Source organism: Pan paniscus, chromosome 2 (assembly GCF_029289425.2).
Source record: "Pan paniscus chromosome 2, NHGRI_mPanPan1-v2.0_pri, whole genome shotgun sequence".
NCBI lineage: Eukaryota > Metazoa > Chordata > Mammalia > Primates > Hominidae > Pan > Pan paniscus.
The window spans coordinates 105956218-105983258 of NC_085926.1; the positions used below are offsets into that span (position 1 = coordinate 105956218).

A 27041-nucleotide genomic window follows, 5' to 3' on the forward strand; every position below is an offset into this window, starting at 1 on the left:
CTCTTTACGCCATATGAGAGGAGACAGATACGGCAGAAAAATACAGAGGGCAATGGCAGTAGCGTGGGAACATTAGAAAGACAAGTAAAAATCGTGCCTTTAAGTTGCTCTTGCAGCCCAAGCAGTGGTCCTTGACCATGACGGAAGAGCTGAGGACCCCTGCTAACCCTGGTAGCATCTTTATACAAATTAGAAAATGTCCCCTTTCCTCCAGGAGGTCAGGCAGGGTGAGAGAGGAAGGGCTGAATTTCAGCCTCTCTGCAGTCCCTTGGGAAAATGCCCTTGTGCAGTAACAGCCTGTAGACCTGGAAGAGAAGCCCCCAGTGGCTGAGGAAAGACTCATGAACTTGAATGTCTTCCCTGGGATCAGTCTTCCTGGGAGTCCCAGCCCTCCTGGCTGGAACACAGCTTTTAGATGAGGGCAAATATCACAGCCACAGAATATCTTTTTATTTTTTTCTTCAGTAAGAAGCCCTTTCCCCTCAGAGGCCACTGTAATTAACCCAAGAGAGAATAAGCCATGCTTCCAGCCCAAGAAGCAGCTGCCATCAGGGTTTGACATATTTAAACTGAAAATCTGTTTTCGGGGCTCACCCAATGTATATGTCCTTCCATGTGAAAACCTTATAGTTGGTGTTTAAAAAAGAAAGAAAGAAAAGAAAAGCCACATTTGTAGTCCATCTGCCTTTATCCCCTTCCTCCTAGATCCACACCAAGTCTAACCATACAATATTCTATATGAGGGAGTTTCTCTGCTCATTAAGGAATTAGACAATGACAATCCTATTGCCTGTGCCAGGGTGGGCACCGGCTGCAAGCTCCTTTGTCTAAATGCCACAAATTGTTACAGTTTTGCTCTGCACTTTGGGTGTTGGCGTCATCACCCTTTAATTGGCCAGACGACTCTGCTGTAACATTCAAAAGGAATAACAACATTCTCAGTCCCCGTCCAGTTTTCAATATAATTATTTGTCAGAATCATATTAACCTGCTGTATGACAAACCCATAAAATAGATTCATTTAGGTCTCCAGGAGTCCTCCCTCATTAACTCTGATATTTATAGCCATGGCTTCAGTGCTACAGTTCTTCCTCCTGTGAAACACTGAGCAAGGATGTCAGATTCCTCTGGCGCTATTAGAGGAGTTGTTTGTTTTCCAGTGTTGCAAAGAGGAACAGAAGAAACCTAGCCATGGGTCCAGGCCCCTGCGAACCCTGATTGGCTCTTCTGCCCATTCCTCTCTTTTTAGGGAAGGGGAAGAGAGCTAAAACTAGATGCTTGCACACAAATCCTACACATTTAATAACTTGGCCAAGGTAATGAGGTAGAACTAATTAGACTGAGTTATTCAGAAAGCTGGTTCTGATGCGACTTCCTGGGATCAAAGTCTGGCTTTACCACTTCCTAGCTTGGGTAAATTGCTATATTTCCTTTGACTTTGGCTTCCTCATCTTAAGAGAGGGGTAATAATAGTTCCTAACTCATGGGGTTGTTGTGGGGGGTTCAATAAATTAAAGTTATTAGAATAATCTGTGGCACATAATAAGTGAAAAATAAGTGTAACTTAAAAGTGTGACTATAATTAATAACATTACTGTGAGCCACAGCTAAGCCAAGTTTTCACCTGCAGGTGTATGCCCTAGGCCAGTTGGCTTCACATTGTGTTTTAGGGATCCCTGGGATTGGGTGGAGATGGCTCAGGCTCCCCAGAGATAGAGGTCTCTTAGCTGTGGACAGCGTGGTGGGTAAAACTCATCAGAAAAGACGCCCCCATCCTCTAGCCAGAGCCTTGGCATTTTTATCCATTCAATGTATTGGAATTCTAGATAAGTTCTCATTTAAAGAATGGGTTCTAAGCTCACAACAAATGGAAAACTGTGACTCCAGATATTTGTGACCTGTGCAAGTTCCCCAGCTCATTTTAGTGGCCCTGTGAGCACCTGTCCCTGCTGCTTGCCAGGAGTTCCTCATGGAACTGTGACCATGAGGCCCAGGGAAGTTTCTCTTACTTCTAAATCTTGGGGACTCGCATGGCTACAACTTTGATTTCCTGGCATTGCCAAAGGCTAAGCGTGCTTCTAAGGGGTGTAAATGGCTGTGTTGGAAATGTTGTCCAGGACAACCATGAAAACATGAGCTTTGTTCCATCAGGATTGACAAAGATGGGCTATTAATAATGACAGGGTCTGATTTCATTGAGGTATTTCTCATGTTGCATTCTTCATGGCTGAGCTTGTTCCAGAAATCCAGGGACCATTGTGTTCTCAGATAGTCCACCTGTCTCCCGGAAACCAAGCGTGAGGCATTTGCAATCAGCTCACATTCCTGGCGAGGGCCTTGTTTGACTCCCACAAAGCCCTTCAGGATTGATTCATTAATTCTGAACAATAATGAGAATGCAGTGAAGCTCTGTCCACCGATACCAAACAATCTAAGTAAAACACCAATTTCATCCTGTCATTCATTTCCTCAGAATTTTAGTTTCTCCTCCATACATGTGTTGGATAAAGCCCAAACCTTCAGCCTGGCTTTCAGGCTGACCTAACCAACATTCTTTCTCCCTGCTCCCCCAAAACAAACTTTCTGATAAAGCAAATTGGTTTCATCCCCACCATCCAAATCATCTTTTCTCCATCCTCTCCATCTTTCCAGAATAGATTCATTTTCTTAAAACCCATCCCTGGCCCCTTTTTGTTTCTGAGACTCCCTTGACTATTGAAAACAAAATAATTAGTTCCGTCTTTGATCTACAACTGTGCATCCTATCTGCTTTGCTTATTTGGGCCCTTATTCTGTGATGCCAATTGCAGGAGTAAACGGATGATGAACTGGACCAAGGGTCTGACAGGGTCTGATTTCATTGAGGTATTTCAAGGAAGATTGGTTGCAGTTACCAAGACAGGATCCCAAAGAGTGGCGGCTGACCAGGGGACATGGAAGGAGGCTAACCCAATAATCCAGACACCAAAATGTAAATCAGAATGCTCATTATGAAGAGACACAGACCATTCATAGCAGCAGAGTGCCGGGTCCCCTGTCCAGGCTCCTTTCTCCTTGCATCAAAATGTCAGGGAAGCTTAATTGGTCATTAGGAGGTTGAGTAGATGTTTTTAGCAAAGAAGGCAAATAGTCCTGTAAACTATGATATGGGTTACAGTGAGAGCTGGTTACATACTTCTGCTCCCTAGCAGCAATGAAGACCCTAATGACCAAATGCTCCAGTCTCCCAAATTCAGTGTCTCTCTCCGGTGAATAGTGTCATATCAACAATAAAAGTATCTGTCTCTCTGTTTTGACATTTTTCTAAGCCCCCAAGACTTTTTCCCTCCTGTGACTCATTAATTTTATTCTTTTATTCAAGAAATATTTGTTGAACATCACCTACTATGTGCCAAGTGCTGGGAATACAAAGGTGAACAATACCCTAGATGCTTTCACGCCACTGGTTTTACTATGGCTGAGTTTTGCTGTAGATTTAAAAGCCATTCTTTCTTTCTAAGGTGATTTTGGTGTATCTGATCTGATCCATTTAGGCTTCAATATTGATATCCAGCATAGCACTATTACCTAACTTTCCTGAGTGAAAATCTTATTGCTTCAACAATAGTTTAAGCTCCTAGAAGGCAGAGAACAACACTCTTTCTCATGGATCCCTTGTGGTATCTAGGATAACGTTGGGTACATAATAGCAGCTAAATATGAGTCTCTTTATAAGAGACATCATGTTTCTTACCAGCTGTAAAAAAGGGAGGCAGTCTTATATGATTTTATTTTAGATTCCCAAACCAGTGGTACATAGGTTAAATCCAGCCAGCAGATATGTTGTATTTGGTCTACACAGTGTTTTTGTAATTGAGCCAACATTTTAAACAGTTAGATTTCATATACACACATGTGAGTGTGTGCACATGCAAGAATTCCAAGCTTCTCTGGATTTTCAGCTTTCCTTAAGAAACTGGAAGACCTGCAACCCTTGGCCTTATACCTGATAAGAAAAAATGCTGGCATGAAACTATGCCTGACCACTTCAGGGAGCAAGCCTTCCCAGTATGTTGCAGTCCCTGTCACTCCGTGTCTCATCACACTTAGCCTGCCTCACTTACATAACAGCCTCATCCTGAGGCACTTGAATCTGTGACCTCTGTTGTACACAAAGCCAGGGATATAGGGAAAGGGGAGAGGAAATATCCTCCTCAACACACTGCAAAAGAACAACTCTGCACTGCTGCTGTGTTTCCTGGCACACTGGAGGTGAGGACAGGCTCGCAAGCTGTGCAGTGCACCTTGGCCAGGGGCGATGCTTACAGTGAGCCTTCTCTGGAATGTTGGTTATTCCTGCCGGGCAACATACTGGGGCTCCAAATGGCCTGTCTCCTCTTATCCAAATGATTCCAACCTGCCTCCCAGGCCTTTTGCCAACTTCCCCGAACCCCGTCTCAGCAGCTTCTGGCTCATTGCTCGCTGACATGGCCACCTCTGCTCCTGCCAAGGAAATCTGCTGGCCTTTGCTTCCCCTCCCCACCTCCATCTCACTCAGTTCCTCCTCAGGCCACAGGCATGCCTGAGTGGCAAATGGCAGCAAAGAGGAAGGTGAAAAAGGCAGGAAGAATGGGAGGAAGGGAGCCCGAGAGAAAACATTCAGAGGAGGGAGTTTATGTACATTATCCAAATGGATGTCAGGTCCCTGTCGACAAAGATTTTAATTGTGTGTGGGTATGTCTGTGTGTTGTGTGGGTATGTAGGGTGTGTGTGGTAGTTTATGGGGAGAGGGAATAAAAGGAATAGTACAAATATATTCACAATTATTATTCAAACTAGGGGGAAAAAAGCTATAAAGATAATGAGCTTGTGACACAGGAGGCAAACATCATATACAGGTGGAGCTGTTTCCCTGTCAAGACACCAAATATATATATGTGTGTGTGCATGCCTGTTTATGTAGAAATACACACACACGTATGCATTTCTTTTTTAGATTATAGGTTATTTGCTTATTATAGAAACTTGAGAAACAGAATATTTAAAAAAGTAAACATAATGGAATAAAAATCAGAGACCTTTATCACTCAGAGATATAATTTTTAATCTATTTCCCATTTCTATGTATACTGCATATTATTTTATACGGCTGAGAATTTATATTGAATATTAAATTTTGCTAGCTTGCTTTTTTCCTTTTAAAATTATATCAGACCTCAATGATATTAAAAAAACTATAACCATCATTTTAATAGTTCCATTACATCCATAATGTGGATTTTCATAATTTACTTAATCTCCAATGTTTAAGCATTTAGATTGATAGCACTTTTCGACTTTTATAAGTATCATGCTAGTGAACTATGATCAAGTCACTGCACTCCAGCCTGGGTGAAGGAGTGAGACCCTGTCTTTTAAAAAAAGGAAAATAACACACTAATAATAAACATCGTTAGGCATCGATCTTTGCATTTAGCATTCTTTCTTTCAGATAAGTTTCTAAAAATGGAATTACAGGACAAAGAGTAAAAGTGCCTTTAAATTCATGGGGTATGTATTGGTAAATTGCTTTCCCAAAGGTGATACTACTTTATCTTCCCAACATCCTTATATAAAGGTGGACACTAGAAGGATTGCTGAAATTTTCTAGTGGACACACCTAGCTAAGACATCTAACCATCTACAAGAAGGGGTTATTTTATCATATAATTTATACCTGACAACAGAATATGTCATTTAAGAATAATCAAAGTCACTAGCTCGAGTTTGCCTATTCCACACCTGCAAATCAGTCTTTCTAAGAGATATATAAGAAACTCCTGGGTTTGTTCTCAGATACAGCTCTAGGGTCTTCACTACTCCCTAATTCCATCTTTGGTCCCAGCACAAACCCATAGCATGTCACACAATTGCTTGTGGAAGAAGTAGCACTGTCTCTGCCACTGCCAAAGATGGCTGCCTTCCTACCATCCTAGTGGCCAGAGCGGGAAGTCCGTCACTGCCACAGAAGTGCCTTGCAGAGCCTGTGGGGCCCCATTTTATTTCTACTGCCAGTTTCATTACCAAGTCTCTCCCAGTCTTCTTCCAATGTGTGATCATTGTTTCCCCTCCTTTCCATACCAAACATCTCTCTCTGAAATGGAAGAGAAGAAATATCCCTTCAAGTTTACCATAAGTAAAGTAGTGCTGTCTTGTGCCTTCAGATTTTTTTGTATGTTTATTACTGCTGTTATTATATTTTGCTCTGTATCATATAGCCCTTTCTCCTTATAACTTATGGAACTGGTCCAAATGAGGCTGACTTGGTAGCCAATCTGGCATCCGCTATTGAACCTGCATACCTAAGGAAGTTATTGCTTAACTCAACTCTCCTGCTCCTGCCTGGAGGGAACACTGCCCATCCTGTACACTGCCGGATGTTTATTACTGCTGTTATTATATTTTGCTCTGTATCATATAGCCCTTTCTCCTTATAACTTATGGAACTGGTCCAAATGAGGCTGACTTGGTAGCCAATCTGGCATCCGCTATTGAACCTGCATACCTAAGGAAGTTACTGCTTAACTCAACTCTCCTGCTCCTGCCTGGAGGGAACACTGCCCATCCTGTACACTGCCGGAGGCTGGGTGAGGGGAGGGTGTTTAGAGGTAAACTTTGTTTTCCTCTGGCTTAGGCATTTTAGAGCCAGGGTTCAGTGGTCATCCTCAAAATGCCCAGTCAATTTTCCATGCCGCGAGGCCCCTTGGTATCCGAATGATGGCTTGAAGTTTGCCCACAGGCCTAGTAGACATCCCTGAAGTTTCAACTTGTATAGACCGTAAGCCCTTCCTGGAGACTCAGTTATGGACCATTCAATATAAAATATGCAGTGTGGTTTTGATGTTTAAACCCAATCCCTTCCTCCTAAGAAATAGTAAAACATCTCTTTTCCTATCTTTTCTTAGGGATTGTCATCCTGATTCTCTATCTTTTGCTAATCCTTTTGTATTTTCATTCAGTTTGTTTCAAATTGGTCATTTCCATTGGTCAATTCCAGGAATTTATATTATATATAAAATAAATATGTTTTTATATATATATTTTTTTACATTCACCATTTTACTATAAAGGATGCTACAAAGATACACATGAAGAGATGCTTAGGGCGAGGTACAGGGAAGGGGTGTGGAGCTTCCATGCCTTCCCTGGGTCCACCACCTGCCAGGAACCTCCACATATTCAGCTATCCAGAAGCTCTAGGAATTTTTATATTAATTGCAAAAAGTTCTCAGTCTCTCTGTCTCTGAGCTTCAGCTATCTGAATTTGGCAACATGTGAAAGGTTTTGATACCTCCTCCTTCACTGGCCAGAAGAGAGCAACTTGAAGGCTGAATACAGTCTGAAAAGAATTCCCTATTGTTTAAAAATCATGGCCCTATGATGAACTCTAAGTCATAACATCAATCATTTCTCTAGGATGCAGCTCCCTAAAGATTTTACTGTCTAACTGAGTGAATTGTCAGGGAGATGTTCCCTACACCCCAGTCTTAGAAATTCTGGGTCTGGAGTGATGACAATTCAGCTGATAACACAAATTGTTGTGATGTCCCTTTTGGGTTTTCAGTTTTCTATTTTTTTTTAAAGCCCATCCATGAAGGTAACCCATGTAGGTCTCTTTCTTGTTAACTTAAAGACCCTACCTAATAGACTTGAGGATTAAATTAAGTTTATCTGTTTTTAATTTTTTCCTCATGTTATAATTCAGATCTATTACAAGAAATTTAAAAAAATAAGTTAGCAAAAAATAAAATCAATAAAAAATTGCCTGCAATTTACCAAGATAATTTTTTGCATATATTCTGCCAGACATTACATATATATGTGTGTATATATGTATATATGTATATATATGTGTATATATGTATATATATGTATATATATGTGTATATATATGTGTGTGTGTATATATATATATATTTAAATGAAAATAGGATCCTACAGTTTGGTAATCCTTTTTCTTTTGTGTAAAGAATAATGTCTGCTTTGGATTAACATTAAACTTGAAAGTGACAATTCTTCAATTTTCCCCATAGTGAATAGATTTTTCTGAAAGTCAGGTAAGAACAAACCAAAAATAAATGCAATAGCTTATAGCATCTCTAGGTTGTGTGCATGTTGCATTTCTTCTCCTCCTCATTTTTATAGTACTGGTAAATGTAGAGATGAGATGACAGGGAAGAAAGGAAACTATACCCTGTCAGGTCATCATGCTACCTCTACCTCTCTCTACACTGGGTCTTGGCTTATTTATTTTTGACCAACAAAGGAGCCTCCTCTGGGTAGCATGACAGGCCTTTTGTAGCTTTGGGATCTTAGGCAGGCACCAGTTAATCATCACATAATAACAGGAAGTGGGTCCTACGGCTGCCTCATGTCGGGCTGTCTCGTTTTCACTCAACTGGGTGTGGTTACGACATGGAAGTGATGACCAGAAGCTCCCACCAGAGTGAGGGGTCCACCCTCTTGATTCCCTGACACAAATACTTCACCCACTTTCTCTGTATGTTGGAGTCCAAGGCTTGACAGACCCTTTTTATTAAATATTTCAGTTATTTTACTGAGTGTTCTCTACCATCATTTTAGGTGGTTTATAGAGGTGAACTTGCTACAACTTCCTACTTCATAATCATCACAATCCATATTAAAAAATATTTCCGCAGCTGTATTGCATGAGACACAGCTTACACATACTTTAAACACTAATATTTTTGGGTAGTTTAAATTGTGACACTCAGACAAATATAAAATGAATAAATGTTATTCATTTATTCATTTTATATTTATATTTATAAATAAGGTTTTATTTATTTGACTCTAGCTAATGAGGAAGCAGTAAGATGTTACAGCTGGTTCCAAGAAGAAGCATATATATATGCAGGAATGCTGAAATGAATAGGTGAAAAACTGATGAATATCCTCAGAGCAATAATCAATTGCATTTCAGCAGACACAATTCACTGCTTTCCTTTCTATGGATAAGAATATTTTGCATGATCAGTTTTCCATAACTTACAGAGTTGTAAAATAGCTCAGAGACAATGAAAGTTAGACATGACCCCTAGACAAGACACTCAGTGATCCTTTTTACCCATTTAAAAATCTTTCATATTTCTAATTGGAGTTTGTGCGCCCCTGCCTTTGCTGCAAGATTCTTTTCAGTGTAGCTATTTGCCATTAAGCAACGTGGACGCAAGCAAGGGAGTAAATAGTACCCAGTGGAGAAGCTGCTCTCATGCAAAAGTTTATGGCCACACCCTCTTGATCACCAACTGGTCCCTAAGAGATTGGGAAGAAAAAACAGTAAGAGGCTGGCTTGCTTAAGTGAATTCCCTTAATGCCAGTGAAGTATCTGAGCAACCAATGGGATTCCAGATAACACAGGGAATAGAAGCCTAACTTGTCCCATCAGATCATCCTGTTCCAAGAACCTCATTTTCATCAGGGTCAGAATCACTTTCGATGGAGTGAAGCTGTGAGGTCAGGTTGCCCTATTAGACTGAGCCAGAGGGTGACTACAGAGTGAAATCAACCAAATTCACACAATTTTTAAAATACACATTTTCTTACAACCTAAACAATTTAAATGTTTAAATCATTCCCATCAGCATCAGCTTCACTGGGATTGTTATTAATACATCTTCCAATTCTACTACTGCCATTAAAATAACCTTCAAACAGGACTGCCAATGCTCAACTTAAATCATCTCTTTAAAAATGTGTGTTTATAGAACTACCCAGAGTAATGTGTGGCCTCTGGAAACCATCAAGGGGAAGCATTATGAAATTTTCTATTGTAAGCAGCAGACCAGCTCTCCAAGGGATTTCCCAGACTGCCCGATAAAATCAGGCCTCCTGGACAGGAGGTGAAGTCCTCACAAAGTACAGTAGATACTTGTTTTGGCGACAATCCAGATACTCACCATTAATAGCTTCTTCTAAGTTTGATTATAGCTTGATTGGGAGAAAACACCCTCCCTGTCTACTTTGCCTACATGAAAGGCATGAAAGAGGTGGGGCAGAGGAGAGGCCTTCTATCATTCTCTAAGACCTAGAAATCTACTTTCACCGGAAGGCACAGACTTCACAGAAGAATTGAGCAAGAGCCAGCGTGGAAATATTGGACAGCTTCCCGGCAACTCTTGAGTCAGGTCATTATTGTGCAGTTTCATCACTTTGTTTGAAGGGAATTCCCAGGACTTCAGGCATATTCAGGTTCATATGTTATGCAGAAATGCATTCCAAAATCAAAAATACGGTTACTGTGATTTGGGACTTTCTACCCCTCTACTTCCTGCTATTCACTAATATAATTATGCATGTTTTATAATTAGAGTATGTTAGGATACACATTTGCATCTTGTATGTGGTTGGGAATACATTCTCAAATCTATTTGTGGGCCCAATAAGCCATGTGACCATGGCAAGTTTCCTCATGGCTCTGTATGTCAATGTACTCATCTGTGAGCTAGAGGCAGGGGTACCAGATGGTCTTTCAACTCCCTTTGACTCTACACATACATTTCCATCTAGAAACTAAGTCTGAATTCCTTTAGAAAAGGTGTCAAGAGATTTGTGCCTGGCCAAGACCTTGAAGGATGATGGTGTTGCACTTCGTCTAGTTATTCAGGTAAAAGTAACGACTACTTATATATCTTTTTAGGGTCCCTCTGCTAGGGTTAAGCTTCATGAAGCAGACATGACATCTTTCTTGCTCAGCACTGTCTCCCCAGTGCCTAACACAGTGCCTGGCACATACAAAGCCCTTGGTAATTATATGTTGAATGAATGAAGGTCACCAGGAGCCTGGATTCTTATCTGCTCAACCTAGGTGGTGAAGAAGCCTGGTGAGACTAGGATTGGGAAAGTTCCCCCAGCTGCTCTGACCTTAAAGGCAGCAGAAGACTCCAGACAATGGTGACCACCTTCTGGGGCCTCTTCTAGCAGCTGAGGCTGCAGAATCTGCAATGCCCAATCCCTAAACCTTCCTAGCCATGTCCTCACACTCCAGGACTGACAATATTAACACATCCCCTGCAGCTCTATGCTTGCCTGGGCTCTACCTGCAGAGATGCTGGGTGGGACAACGTATGTCAATGCTTAGGGGATTCCTACATGATTTTGATGCTACCTCTCACCTCTGCACTTTGAACCAGGCCTGCCAGACCAACTCCAGTTCCACTCACAGTGCTCCACATGCATCGCTGCAGCCCGGGGCACTCTCCTGCCAATCCCAATGCAACTCTGGCAAGTCCAAATCACTGTAAGGATCACTGCAAGGACGCTCAAGACAAGGGAACAAGTGGGGCCTGGAACGGTGCCCAAATTCCCCTCACTAGCAGTGAGCCCTGCCTGGCATAAAGTTTTGCTCAGCAAAAGGAAAGGCAAACACGGAAGGGTGGGGTTAGAAAAAGCCATAATCCAGATGAGTCACTTTTAATACTTTGCATAAAGGCAGCCCTGCCAGAAGCATCTTTTTTTGGTTTTTCTTTTTAAAAAAATTCTAAATAGTTAAGTGTCCAATATATGCTGGTCAGTCAATACATTTTATATAAAAGTGCAGGATTTGAGCATTTATGTAAAGTGCAGAGCTTACTCTGTTTACCACTGCCATGTGTAAGCAGGGCTGGCCCATTCCCCCTTAGTTAGTTACGCTTAAAATTTCCTCTTCCAGACTCAACTCAGAGAAGGAGAAGCTGCAAGAAAGCTCTGCTTTCCCCTGTATCTTGGGGCAGCCCTTTTTGCCTCACAGACAGAGAAGAACCGAGCCCTATATGATATTTTCACCTAATACGAAGCTGAACTTTGGTAACAGTATTAAGCTTTACAATGTTCCTTATGGTCTCCACATTTTGTTTCACTCTTTTGAAATCTGTGATCTCCACTAGAGACCTCTAAATATAATATTCAGAATTTGGAATATCAGCAATTGGAGGTCACACTAGCATTGTGATTGAATTGGGGCTGGGTGGCAGACAGAGAGTTCAGTTGTACTTTGGCAGGCTCTCTGCTTGTCTATAGGGCTTTAAAGTTTCCCAGGACTAAACCATTTGATTAGCATATGATTTTTCCGTAAACATTGTCCACAGATTATGATCAAAAGTAGTGTGCACTTAAACAAAGACGTGTTAGAATGAACACATTTTCTTTCTTTCCTTTGCTGAGTCTTTCCTTAGGCTCACAATCCTAAGTCTTGGGGGATGTTTGACGATGTCAACATCCATTGTCAAATGTCCAGCAACTTCTACATGTCATCCAGATGGGATGAAAATTAACAAAATGCATCTGTTTTGCAAACTGCTGAATGGAAGATTTGTAATTATAGGATATCTGAAGTTTACGGTTTTGTTTTTTTTTTTTAATTTACTAAAAGTCTACAGGGAAAGGAAAACATTGAATTTTAAGTGTGTGTGCATGTTGTCTGTGTATGTGTATGTAAATTGTGCAAAGGATAGGGGAGGGCGAAAGAACCAGTGATGGCAGAAAGTGCTTCCCTTTTAATAATAAGAAACAAATGGAGATGATTTGGTCTGGGAAGCCTCACTGTACTTCTGCAAAGTCATTTGTATATTGGCTAAGTGATTTGCACACTGCTGGGGCTACCGGCTCCCTGAACTGCATTCCCCCAGGCCTCTCTTTTTGCTCCTGCTCCTGCCTTCTTCTTTCCACTAGGAATACGGTAATAATTAAGCTAGCAAGGAAACACGAGAACAAAAGACTCAGTGGCAGGTGCTCAAAGTCACCTCTTACTTTTAACTCCATAAAGATCTGGGGACAGATCTGCCCTGTCAGCTTCTCAGGAGAAGAGTCAGACATTAACTTCTCTCTTCTAGAAAGGAAACCCATTCGAGGGATTATGAATGTTACTCTGTGTCTGGGTCTGAAGTTTAAATCTTTTCAAGCATGCAGTTATTAAGATGCCAAGTTGCCTCACTTAATTACAACCTTTATTATAGTATCGAATACTTTAAATGCACTATTTATCACACCTGAAGAGAAGAGCAGTTCTGCTTTAATGGACCACACTCAGTGGGCCATCTATTGATTATCTTCTCTACTGAATTAATTCCTAGTAATTGCCTAGTGAGCAGTCATTAAAGGAACGTCTTCGTGGGCATACAGGGTTGGGGTGGATGCGGTCTGATGGGCCTTTCAGACGGCAGCAGCTTTTGTCCCCCCTTACTGCAATTTCAGCCATGTCCTTATTGAACTCAGTTCTTGAGACCAACATGGTGTCTTCACTGTAGAAAGGCTTTGTTTATAGGGAGCCACCAGACAGAGCAGGACAAACCAGTTCCTTCCCTATGAGCGGCTTTTAATCAAGCGAACTGCACTTCCCTTGCTCCCCACTGAAGATCCCTTCTGATGTCAAAGCAAGAGACTATTCTGTTGAAGAAAGTCCAGATCCAGCAGAAGGATAGCGCTTCAGGAGTTTTCATCATGAGATGGGTGTTACATGACATACACGCTCTCATTTCACTGAATTTAATTCAATCATTGAATGAATTTCTTGTTCAGAATGTAAACTTCCAAGTATGTATGATGAGTCCAGTTTTTAGTTGAGCTACCTGAGGTCCAGAGAGGTTATATATGTTGTCCAAACAAAATAGGTGGTAGGTGGCAGCCCTGTCCAATTTCAAGGAGGAAACAGATTTAGAAAAGCAGCATGCCGAGTTTCAAGAGGGACAAGGAAACGAAATCCAGAGCTGTGATTTTGCCTTTCCCTTGGGGAGGAAAGAGGTCCCCGCAGACCCATTATCTCCCAGGTGACCTCGGTTCTCTTGTCCTTTTATAAATCCCATTCAAGAGTCACTTTATAGCACTCAGCAGAGCCTGCTTGTCACAGGCACTTCAGCCTTTTACAAATGAACTGTCTTCTCTAATTTAATTCCACTGCAGTGCCCAGCGGCCAGTGTAGAGGTAGATTTGCAAAGCCAAATAATGAATAGTCTGGTTGCCTTTCTCTTTTCAGACTTCCCATCCCTGTACTGGACCCTAGGCCACCTGCTCCCCTCCCTGACCTCCTCTTCCTGAGCCAGGCCACAGAGGGTGGCAGAATAGGGACTGAGATGATTTTAGGCAAACCACCAAGTCAGGGACTCTGGGCTCCCACAGGCGCCACACTCAGCCTAACACAGAAGTTGGTGGAGCTAGATTTGGGCAACCTAGAATGACTCTAAGTTTGTGTTCATGACCTCCAATCTACTTCCATGCATCCTTTACTTTCCTTGTGATATCTTACAATAGCAACAATAATGATAATTTTTCAAAATACCATTATTAAATGCTTATTGAGAACCAAGCACTACGCTTAATGCATTACATGTACGACTTCATTTAATTCTGACAACAACCTAATGAGTTAGACATGGTTGTCTCATTACTAATGAGAGTCTATGACTGTCAGCCCTCGCTGTACTTTATAATCACCCAAGGAGTTTTTTAAAATGTGGACTCCCAGGCCTGCCCCATAGAGGCTGTTTTAGTTGCATGGGGGTAGAGCCTAAGAATAAATGCAGCTCCTAACAGGGGCTGAATATTGGAAACAACTGGAGAGCTTTAGAAACATACTGATCCCTGATCCCACTCCCACATATTCTGATTTGGTTGAGCTGAGATGAGGTTCAGGCACTGGGATTTTTAACGTTTCCCCAGGTGTGTTTCATGTATGGTCAAGGTGGAGCTCCACTGTACTGGGTTGAATAATTGGCCTAAGATCTACAGACTTTGGGGAGTGAAGCTGGGATTAAGACTGGCCAGCCCCAATTTGTGTGTGATACCTGTCCCTTTCACTCATCATTCCAATACCTATTATTACACCTCTACACCGATGAGTTCTGGTACCATCTTAAACCCCTACACCCCTTTCCTATTTGTAGAAGGAAACCACTATACTCCATGGAAATTATTTAAGGATCCTGGAAGCTGGCAGAAGCATTTTGGAGGTTAGAGGGAGCAGGAGCCCTGCCCACTAAGTTTCCACACCTGCCTTTATGCGTAACATCAACGCCATGCATCCTAAGGGTCACTGTGCTCAGTGGCTGCTAGGACCAGAGCAGAGACTATGTGTGCTTCAAGTCCAGGCAAAAACGTCCTCTGAGACCACCCTCCTACTCCTCTCCTCCTGACATGATAGTTGCTCTCACTTTGCAACTTAATTCTCACTCAAGGGGTAAACAATTTTTTAAAAATTCTAATAGAGTGGGCCAGGCACAGTGGCTCACGCCTATAATTCCAGCACTTTCGGAGGCTGAGGCAGGCGGATCACAAGGTCAAGTGATCAAGACCATCCTGGCCAACATGGTGAATCCCGTCTCCACTAAAAATACAAAAAATTAGCCGGGCGTGGTGGCACGCACCTGTAGTCCCAGCTACTTGGGAGGCTGAGGCAGAAGAATTGCTTGAACCTGGGAGGTAAACGTTGCAGTGAGCCGAGATCGTGCCACTGCACTGCAGCCTGGTGACAGAGCAAGACTCCATAAAAAATAAAAATAAAAATAAATTGAATAGAGTTAAACTTAAAAAAAAGTTGAAAAACTCTCATCTCAATGTTTTAACCCTTTGAAGTCTCCCACCTTTGATGTGGATCTCCACTGTTGTTTTTGTACCAAATTTAGCATATAGCACTTGTCACTCTGGCCATACTTGGGGCTGTCCCAGCTGGGCATGGGCTGCCAATCCTATTCCAAGGTCTGATGGGATGACAGGTTCTCTGGAAGCCACTGTTTAATGGGAGACCTACACAGCCCCTGCTGCAGGCGTGGTTCCCACCAGGCATTTCTGGGAGTTTCCAGCAACTGTCCTGCATTTCCTCACAAAGGAACTCTGTCCAACCTGTTTTTCTTCTCCCCAGCCCTGTCCTTCTCTGTGCACACCCGGAAGCCCCCAATAGGGTGGCGGGAGAGGATGAGGTACAGGCACTGGGACTCCCAGGCAGTGCCATGGCTAGGTTCTGCTCAGGGCGGGGGCCCTATAGAGATTTTAAAGAACACTGCTCTCTTTCAGGTGTTATTCACATCATTCTTTCTCCCTGGGACCCAGACAAAAGTCAGTGGAGCTCTGGGCTGGGGACAAACCCAGGGGCCAGGAGCTGCCTGTGCCAACTCAGCAAGTTCCCCACCCCTTCTGTTACTAATGACTAAGTAGTCATCAGTCTGGTGACTCTTACTCTCTTTTCCCTTGGGGAAAGTTCTCTTCTGGGAAACGCTTCAGTTCCTCAGACAGACTCCTAGGGCCCCACGCCCCAGCCTTTGCCCCCCTCACCCTGTGCCTTGGGTGCACCAATTTGCCCAGGCTCATACTGATTTCAGCTTAGACGTGCCCAGGGCCAGACCCCAGAGACACTTTTTTTTTTTAATACTTTAAGTTCTGGGGTACATGTGCAGAATGCGCAGGTTTGTTACGTAGGTATACACATGCCATGGCACACTTTTGAAATTGCCCTGTGACTGAGAAAGACCCTGCCTGCATATTGGTTCACCGAAGCTGTATCTTCATGACTCCCAGAAAACTAATAGCTGAGAAGTTTACTGAAAGAAGAAATTAGATAAAACTCAGCACATCAGCTGCATTCTTCCAGTTGCTCATGATGAAAAACCTTGGCATTACCCTTCACTCCTCTCCCACCCCACATTCCACGGGCCAGCAAAACCTCAGAGTTGGTCCTTCAAATCACATCCAGAGTCTGACCATTTCTCACCACCTCCACTGCTTCCAACTTGGTCCAAAACACTATCTTCTCTTTCAACAGCTTCCAACATCTCCCTTCTTGCTCCACATTTGCTGCTCTGTGGTCTAATCAATGCAGTAAATTGATGCTGCCAAAATTAAATCAGATCATGCCACTCCTCTGTTTAAAACCCTCCCATCAATGGCTTTGCAACTTGGTGGAGTAAAGTCAAGTCTTTACAATGAACAACTGGCTACAAGGCCCTGTAAGATCTGGCCCTCTGGAACCTCTCTGAACTCCTCTTCTGCTACTCTTCTCTAGCTCATTACATTTCAACCACAGGGCCTCTGCACTGTTTGCTCTGCCTGCAATGATCCTCCCCAAAGTACAGATATGACTCACTGCCTACTGGGCTTTATTCAAATAATTGCTCCATTGCATTGCATTGAATTCTAAATCCAGGTATTTGACTTTAAGCTTTTGTTTCTCATTAATCAATTAAACCTGCGTAAAAGACAGAGGAAAACTGCCCATAAATCTGCACAGGTAACTCCTCTCCTCCCCCACACTCCTTTTTAAAGATGTTGTATTTGCCCACATGTGGTTTATATATTATGGCACATAGAAGAAATAGGTCCACTTGATAAGAAGAATATCTCAAGGGAATATCTAGATGAACCCTGGGCAAGTTCTGACAACCATTTATGACCAACAAGAACTAACTGAAGTGTGAATTTATTTTGAAAAATGGCTATTAGCAATGAAAATGTCAAGGAAATTCTGACTTTCTATAACTGGACTAGATGGATTCACCTTTTTACAAAGCTTCAGCATGCAAAACAGGTTCTGATCTTTCACAAGGATTAAAAACCTATTCAAGGCTATGGCTGGAAGCCCATGGCAGCAGTAGGAATTTAATGGTTTTTAAATTATGGTTTTGGATGCCTCTAAATTATTCTTAGAACCTGGGTAAGGCCAGCCTGACCACTTGAATGTATTCATTTTCAAGTTAGAATATTTCACAGATTGGCTGCAACATGGAGATACAAAATTCATACACATATGCGAAGTAAAGAATTCTGTGCCATCTCAATTTGTAACTGTCTATATTATATATGGTTAATCTATGATTAAGCAAGAAGAAATTTAGAAAATGCTGGCTCAATGCCAGCTTGAATTATAGACTCCAAGTTAAGACAGAGTTTAAAACTCAAAGTGTCTTGGACCCATCGTTCCACTCATTAGTTGAGTATTTCTGCATATTTCCTCAAAATCTATACTCTAAGTCTTCAGAATCTGGCACCAGAATTTGAATCTATGATGGTTTCCTTTTATGTACCAGCTGAAATTCTTAAAACTAACAGTCTCAATTATAACCTGAGGCAATGAATAAACACTTGACTTCATTTATATTTACATAATGGTACCCTATAGTTAACCATGTAATTAATCAGTCTTACAGAACAGTACATTCAAAAGGAAGAAAATGGAACAGTTTTCCACATTTGTTTCATACCCTACCTACCACACAGACAATGTCCTCCTTTGATACAGCAGTCATGCTGCCAACAGAGAGTAGTTTGAGGAGGAAGGCATGCCGTCCTCTTTAGGATAAACTACGTCGAATGAAACGACCAGCTGCTTGCCTCTGGCTGGGTTGAAGAGAGGCGAAGTTTAAATTGTAGTTATTTTTCTAGCTTCATCTATCTCTCACCTCTTCTTTTTGTTCTTTATTTTTACCTTTCCCCTCTTCCAAATGGGCATAAAAACTGGAAAGGCTTGAAATTAGCTGGAAAATCAAAAGTCTTGAAAAGCTGAAACATCAAAAGAAAGGAGATTCTACATGTCAGTACTGCCTTTGAGGTTATTTCTAAGTTATCTCTATGTCCATCTATTGCTTTTCCTTCAAATTCAATTAGTACCATCATTTCTTTCACCTACCATGTGCTAGGCCTAATGCCAGTCACTGGAGATGTTCCAAAAACTGAGACAGGACCAAGAGACGCATCATGATACAGGGACACACATGTGAGCAATCATGACATCATGGTAAATCACCGAAGACACGCAAAACTCAAAATCAGTCAAATTCCCATAGTTTTAAAAACATTATATAGGAAGAGGTAAAGTGGGCATTTCAACCCACTACTGAGAATTAAACATCCTCAACAGTTCCAGAAGATTTCCTGTGCATATGTATAAATAAAGCCATGTGTTCATGTGTTGGGGGTCCCCAAGATCACTGCCAGGTTCTCTTGATTTGCTGGAAGGACTCAAAGACTCAGCATATAGTTTCACTCCTGGTAAGATTTATTACAGTGAAAGGATATAGAGTGAGATCAACAAAGGGAAAAAGTGCGTGGGGCAAAGGCTGGGAGAAACCAGGCACAAGCTTCCAAGGGTCCTTGCCCAGTGGATTCGCATGGAACATGTTTAATTCCCCAGGCAAGGAGTTGTGACATGTGTGAAATGTCTACTAGGGAAGCTCCTTAGAAACTCAATGTTCAGCATTTTACTGGGGGCTGGTCACACAGGCCACCTCTAACAGGTATATATCAAAATTTCACACTGTGCCACAGGAAAGCAGATGTTCAGCACAAACCACATGGTTCCTATAAACAGTTTCGGTGCAGTGAGCCACTCTTACCAGTTGGTAATGGCAAGAACTCTCCTAAGTTCTTGGATGCCAGATGCCAGCCAAGAACCTTTCAGATGCCATCCCCAGATGCCAGCCAAGAACCTTTCAAAGGATAGCAGTCAGGCCTCTTGTGTTAAATCTTTCTTGCACAATTTATCTGTACATTTTATACGAAATGCCATTTTGCTCTGTCTGCAAATTTTCTTTTAAAGATGACACAGATATTTTTCCATGTTAGTTCATATAGACCTACCTAATTCTTTGTCATAGTTACATAATATTCCATTCATAGGCAATTTAACCATTCTTTCATAGGTAGATATTTGGTTTGTTTCCAATTCTTAAGCTACAAATTATGATGCAATGAGCATCATTAGACATATATTCTTCATGTAGTCATGCTTATTGTTTCTGTTACATAGGCTTCCAGAAGTGATATTCCTGATGTCATTCAATTTGTAAAGGAAGGCCACCATATTGAAATTTTAGCATTGAAATTTTAGGCCAGGCACAGTGGCTCATGCCTGTAATTCCAGAACTTTGGGAGGCCAAGGTGGGTGGATTATTTGAAGTCAGGAGTTTGAGACCAGCCTGGCCAACATGGTGAAACCCTGTCTTTACTAAAAATACAAAAATCAGATGGGCATGGTGGTGTGCACCTGCAATCCCAGCTACTCGGGAAGCTGAGGCAGGAGAATCACTTGAGCTGAGGAGGTGGAGGTTGCCATGAGCCGAGATTGTGCCACTGCACTCCAGTCTGGGCGATAGAGTGAGATCCTGTCTTAAAATAAAATAAAAATAAAAAAACAAAAATAGAAATTTTAGCATATGTATTAGATGTAGAGAGAATGTCAGAAAAGAAGACAGTGAGGAGGCCATTGAAATAATTCGGTGACAGTTGATCAGGGCCAACAGAAAGCTGTGGCGAGGAGCATGGTGAGGAGCAGAAACAGTGTAGACTTATAAGGCAATATAACAGCCCCTGCTAATGGATGGGAAGAGGAGAGTGAACAAGGATGAATTAAGGGTGACTCCTAGTTATATCGTCTGGTGGACAGCAGCTAGGTGGAATGCAAGGAGAGCAATTATGAAGCAATTGTAATAATTTAGAGAAGAAATGGCAGGGGCTAAGATTAATTCCTCTTTGCTCACTCTCCTCTTCCTGTCCATCATCAGGGGCTGTTGTATTGCCTTCTAACTAAGTCTACAGCATTTCTGCTTCTCCCCATGGTCCTTGCCACAGCTTAGTTCAGGCTCTGATCAACTGTCACCCAGATTATTTCAATTGTTCATTCATTCACCCATCCATTCATAATATGGAACATCTGTTATGTGTCAGCCACTCAGTTGCTTATCATTGGTGCAATTTTTTTTCTTTTTTCTATTCTTCTTGCCAAAAACATAGAAATTGATGCAATATAGATTCCAAATAACTTCCAACTAATTTGGCCATTAATTAACTTCACTGCTATTCTGTTGTGAATGGCACAAAGTTTAATAAAAGCTGCAGTGAGTGATGGTGCATTAGGTCCCAGATGCTTGAATAATTTGCACACACTTTGGAGTAAAAATATGAGAAGGGAGAGAAAAGAAATCATGAAAGCAAATAAAATCTCTTTTGTGTCTAGGTTTGAAGACAGACTCCCTCCCACACACGCATTTCAAGCAAATGCCCTTAGCAAACGTGAGTAGGTGATCCTCCTCCTTACTTCCACCAAAGAGTCTTCTCTCCTGCACAGTTCCAAGTACCACTTGTGTGGGCCTTCAGTGTGATGTGAAAGAGAGAAGCCACAAAGCAGTTCTCTTTATTTTTATTTTTTTTAACTGACTTGCTGTGCCCATCACATTTGCCCTCCTTTTTATCCCGTGAGCCTGAACTGCAACTTCCCATCATTTGAAGCCCAGAGGCATAAAATTGCAATTTGAATGATAAGGAGAGTTTTATTTTTATAGGGTTTTATGTCATGTTTAATAGAAATTCATGTGCTTTAATGCATTTTATTTCACTGCTTGTTTGAGTTTACATTGGAATCTGCCTTCTGATAAGTTTATTTGACTAGGCAGAGAAGTCCCAATCTGCATTCGTTCCTACCCAATTTATGTAAGGAATGTGATCTCACACATTCTTTACAAATCTTTTTTTCATAATTTCTGAGGCCCCAATGGAATCACTTTTTTCCCCTTCTTACAGACTTAAATTTCTTTATTCTTTTTTTAATTCATGTAAAAAGTCAAGTTACATTCTCCCAAGAAGATATATAAATGGCCAATAAGCACATAAAAAGATGTTCAATGTCACTAATCATTAGGGAAATGCAAATCAAAACTACAATGAGACACAACTTCATACCCATTAGAATGGCTATTATTTAAAAAGCAGAAAACAACACGTGTTGGCGAGGATGTGGAGAAATTGGAATCCTTGTGCATTGCTGGCGGGAATGTAAAATAGCACAGGTGCTATGGAAAGCAGTATGATAGTTCCTCAACAATTAAACCTAGAATTACCATGTGATTCAGCAATTCCACTTTCATGTAGAATTTTTCTACCCAAAAGAATTGAAATCAGAGACTTGAAAATATAATTGTACATTAATGATCATAGTGTTACCAAACAGAACCTGGATCTGCCTGCCTGGTGCAGTAGAGCCAAACATCCACATGGAGGTTTGCAGCGAGAGGAAGGAGGGCATTCATTTGCAGGGCACCATGCCGAGAGAATTGGGAATGTTTAAGACCTGACCTCCCTCATAGCTTACAAGCAAGGGTTTTTAAAGACAGGGCTACATTTCAGAAAAGCAAAAGTCACAGGCAGAATTGTAAATCAATACACGATGGTTCTGTGTTGGTTTGGCCCAGGAAAGCAGGCTGTCTTGATGTGAGGGCTTACAGGTCATAGGTAGATTCAGAGATTATTTGATTTTCAATTGGTTAAGCAAATAAAGCCTTGTCTAAAACTTTGGGTCAGCAGAAAGGAATGTTGAGGTTTGGCCTGTGGGCATGACTCTCCAGGCCTGTTCTCTCCAAGGAGAAATTTAGAACAAAAAAGTGGCACTCAGAGTTCAGTCCTCAGTGCCCTCTTACCTGAGGTTTATGTGACCGTGCTCAGCATTTTCCATCTGGCGGTCCGGCTTTCTGAAAAACAACTCGGGGACACATGTCAAGATACTATAGTTGGCTGGGCACGGTGGCTCACGCCTGTAATCCCAGCACTTTGGGAGGCTGAGCCGGGCAGATCACAAGGTCAGGAGATCGAGACCATCCTGGCTAACATGGTGAAACCCCGCCTCTACTAAAAAATACAAAAAATTAGCCGGGCGTGGTGGCGGGCGCCTGTAGTCCCAGCTACTCGGGAGGCTGAGGCAGGAGAATGGCGTGAACCCGGGAGGCGGAGCTTGCAGTGAGCCGAGATGGCGCCACTGCACTCCAGCCTGGTCGACAGAGGGAGACTCCGCCTAAAAAAAAAAAATAATAAAAATAAAAGATATTATAGTTAGTTTCTATAAGGAACCAAACAGCTTGTGGCTCTAACCTTTTTGGGTGGCTACTGTTTTATTATTAACCTTCATGCACATCAAGTTGCTCATTCCCTTCACAAGGCTAGCTAGGTCCCTGGAATTTCTCTTGAAGAAACTCAAGATTTTCCTTTATTTCCATCCTTGGGGTTGAGGAGGCGGTGGCTGGCAGGGCCCAAAGAGAGGTCCCTGCTCCGTCTCAATAGTGGCATTATTCACAATAACCCAAAAGATGGAAGCAATTCAACTGTCCATCGACGAAAGAATAGAGAGACAAAATATGGTATAAATATACAATGGATTATTATGCAGCCTTAAAAAGGAATGAAATTCTGACACACACTACAATATGGATGAATCTGGAGGACATTATGCTAAGTGAAATAAGCCAGACGCAAAAGGACAAATATTGTATGATTCCACTAATATCATGTTCCTAGACTAATTAAATTCATAGAGACAGACAGTGGAATGGTGGTTGTCAGGGGCTAGGGGGAGGGGAAAATGAGGAGTTACTGTATAAATGATGAAGAATTTCAGTTTGGAAATACGTTAAAGTTTTGGGGATGGATGGTGGTGATGGTTGTACAATATGAATGTGCATAACGCTATTGAACTATATACTTAAAATGGTGAAAATAACAAATTCTATGTTACGTATATTTTACAAAAATTTAAAACATAAAGAAAAGTTAAATTATAGTTAGAGCTGCCTGGGCAGGCCTGCACTTTTCTCTACTGATACTTTTTCCTCAAGCTGAGGGCTTTTCTCTCTTTACTGTTTCGCATTACAGCTTCCTCCTCCTACCCTGTTGCTTTTAGCACCCTGTACCTTCTTCCCCCTTGACACAGAAAACCTTCTCTAAGGACAGACTCTGATACAATCAAATGATCCCCTGTAAGTATCTGAGCAAATATGATAGCTATCCCCGGCACATTTTCATGTTAAGGCTTATCTCTAATTGAGAATGTAAGATTGTATTTTCTGGTGAAGATGACCTTCTAGAGCCCCTAAAATCTCTATGCCATGGCCTCTGTGCTTTGCAGAGGACTGATGGATTGGTTATAGATTCATTCAAGAAAATAAAAGTCTCTCTAGGTATATTTCAAGCAAGGAGGGATTGAATATAAGGAGTGAAGCTCCCAAGTTGTTATAAGGAAAGGAGGAACACAAATGGGAGTGAGGGTAGTATTGCTGCCTGGAGATCAGGCCTGCAATTTACCTGTTTGATCCCTGTGTGAAGTCACTTGCCCCTGAGCTCATGGGACTCTGCATTCCTGCTGCCTGCTTAGCTGCTTCAGAAGCCAGCCATCATCAGCCACGGCCTGGAGAATCACGCTGCTGCCACCACCCCCTCTGCAGGAGCTGGCATTAGACTGTCGCTGCCCAGGCTGCAGCCAGAATGAGAATCCCTCTATCTGCCTCCTGCTCTCATGCCGTAGGCATAATCTAAACTGAAACCCTCTAGCAGAGAGGTCTGAGAAATGTAGTTTGCAGGTTTCTAGCCCTTGTGACTGGAGGAGAATGCAGAAAAATAGGGGTTTATACATGGCAGGTAATTTCCTGTACAAACCAGTGTTGTGTGGCAGTGGAAATGAGCACCTTCTCAGAGATAGTCTGAGCCCTGCATGATGAGTCAGCCTCAGGCTCTAGAAGGATCACAGTTCCCAAGGCAGACAGGCTTGTCTTACCGGCCCTATAATCTTGGGCAATAACAGCAATAGCCACTTCTCAAGCCCTGCCAGGGAGCCAAGTGCTCTGTGAAGTGCTGTGAACTTTACACCAACAAGCTTGTGACATAGGTTTTACAATTTCCATTTTACAGACAAGGAAACTGGAATCAGAGAGAAGAGGTCACATAGCAACTAAGTGGTGGAACTAGGGTTTGAACCAGGGTCTCATCAACTCCTCTGCCATTTAACTCTCTGATCTTCAATTTCCAACTCACAAGGGGTGTGATGAGATCCTGGATATCCATCTACAGTTTTACGTTTCTGCTTCCTTATCCCTAGGAGTGTTGCACTTAACTCTTTCCACTGGCTTCTGATTTCAGCAAGCACCTCCATCCAGAGCATGCACTGTGTGGTCTCCTTCTCCTCTGTGACTCGGCACTGTCCTCTGCACAGATCAAGCACCAGACAATACCATCACCTTCCTGGTCTGATAAATGGACCCAGTCCTGGACTTAAGAAAAGTCGTAAGATTCAGAGTTGCTTCTGCCACTGGGCAACTTCTTCGCATGACCACCTGTATTAGTTTCCAGTGGCTTCTGTAATAAATTACCATAAACTTAGTGGCTTTACACAAAATCAGTGTGATTTTCTCCCAGTTCTGGAGGCCAGAAGTCCAGAATCCAGGTGTGAACATGGCCATATTCCCTCCAGAGGCTCTCGGGGAGAATCCTGCCTTGTCTCTTCCAGCTTCTGGTGACTCCAGCATTCCTTGGAGGTTTTGCCTCCATCTTCACATCGCTGGCTCCTTCTTTGTGTCTGTCTAATCTCCCCCCGCCTTACTCTTCAAAGGCTACCAGTGATGGTTTTTAGACCCTTTCCCCAAATAAGATACCCTTCACAGCTTTCAGGGATTAAGAGGTGGTCGTGTCTGTGTGGATCCCATTCTGCCCACGCCACCTTCTTGGGACCTGGAAGAAAAGAAAAGTTTTGTGTTTTCTCCTCCTCCAGGAGCACCTCTTTAGATCTGGGTCTTTCCCCTTCATTCTGTAGCTTCTTTCCTTCAGTATCCTCCGGGCAGTGCCCCTGCAAAAATTAGAAACTGAGGCACACACTAAAAAGGTGGTTATTTACCAACGCGGGTGTGTTGTCCTCTTTAGTTGGGCGAAGTTAATGAACTCAGTACTGCATTGTTTCCAATTCAGGCCAGACAATACTTCCAGAAGCTCCCTGATCTTGTGTCAGAAATCCCTACATGGTCCTCATCTCGGAGAAACTACCCAAATTAATCTTTCTTCTTTCTGGCACTCTGCTCCGGACAAAAATACGAGAGAAGCATCTCCAACTAACTTATTTCCCTCTGGCTTCTTCATTCTAGACTCTATTTCACTAAAAAGTGTTTCAGTGTTTTCTCGTCAGTTTCTGAACTGTGTGACCGTCATCCTGCATGGACCCCCATATTCCAACTTCCTGTTTCCTCCCTCCTGCGTCTCCATCCCCAGCTCCCAGTAGCAGGAAGCATTCACCACATTTTCACTTCTTGTTCTTTTCCTAGGCTGTCATTAATAAAAGTGTGAAACACAAGCTTTGGGCTACTCAGTGATATTTTCTTGGCCCAGGAAGAACAGGGTGATTACTTTGGTTTCTCATGCAGGATTTGAGAGAAAGGGTTTCCACTCTGAAACCTCAGTGGCAAAATGACCGGCAGGTTCATCTCTCTGCTGTCTCTGCCCAGAAAAAGTAGCCAGAACCACGAGGGTCACCTCTCCCTACATGGGGTCAATTCTATAAGAAATGAGATTTGCAGGTCCTCACACAATGTGGCTCCTAATCTGAGGCAGGGTTCCTCTGGGCTCCCTTTACCACTTGGTAGATGTTCCCATTGGCTGTGACCTGGAGGCCAGGCCTTTTGATTCTCAATCTATCCACATGACTTATATAGACACAGCTCCTGTAAACACCACTGAAGGCTGAGTGTGGTGGCTCACACCTGTAATCCCAGCACTCTGGGAGGCTGAGGCAGGCAGATCATTTGAGCTCAGGAGTTCAAGACCAGCCTGGGCAACATGGTGAAACCTCATCCCTACTGAAAATACAAAAATTAGCCAGGCGTGCTGGTGCACACCTGTAGTCCCAGCTACTTGGGAAGCTGAGGTGAGAGACTCACTTGAGCCCAGAGAGGCTGAGGCCCAAAGAGCTGTAATCATGCCACTGCACGTCAGCCTAAGTAACAGAGCAAGAGCCTGTCTCAAAAATAAATAAATAAATAAATTAATTAAATTATTTTTTTAAAACACCGTTGAATAATAGCTTCCATTTGCAGGCATTTTCACATATATTTTTATTTGATTCTGGAAACAAACCAGTGAAGCAGTTGGCTGGATCTCACTGATAGAAGAGCGGGGCGGTCAGGGAAGAGAAAGGCGGGTCCCTGGCTAGGGCTCCACCCTTGGGCCTGTGCCCTTGGACCTAGGTGAAGACAGGCACTCCTGCTTTCGTGCCCAAATGTTGCATTTTCCAAGACCACCCTGGC

The 27041-nt window shown here is 42.4% G+C and overlaps 1 long non-coding RNA gene across 1 annotated transcript; it reads right to left on the reverse strand.

Annotated features, from left to right (window-relative positions):
- Positions 1 to 18282: 18282 nt before the first annotated feature.
- On the reverse strand, positions 18283 to 24264 carry LOC129397539 (uncharacterized). The gene is made up of 3 exons (XR_008625023.2): positions 24061 to 24264; positions 22407 to 22777; positions 18283 to 20103 (listed from the first exon to the last, which is right to left on the reverse strand). It is a non-coding gene; the product is annotated as an uncharacterized LOC129397539 (long non-coding RNA).
- Positions 24265 to 27041: the final 2777 nt, after the last annotated feature.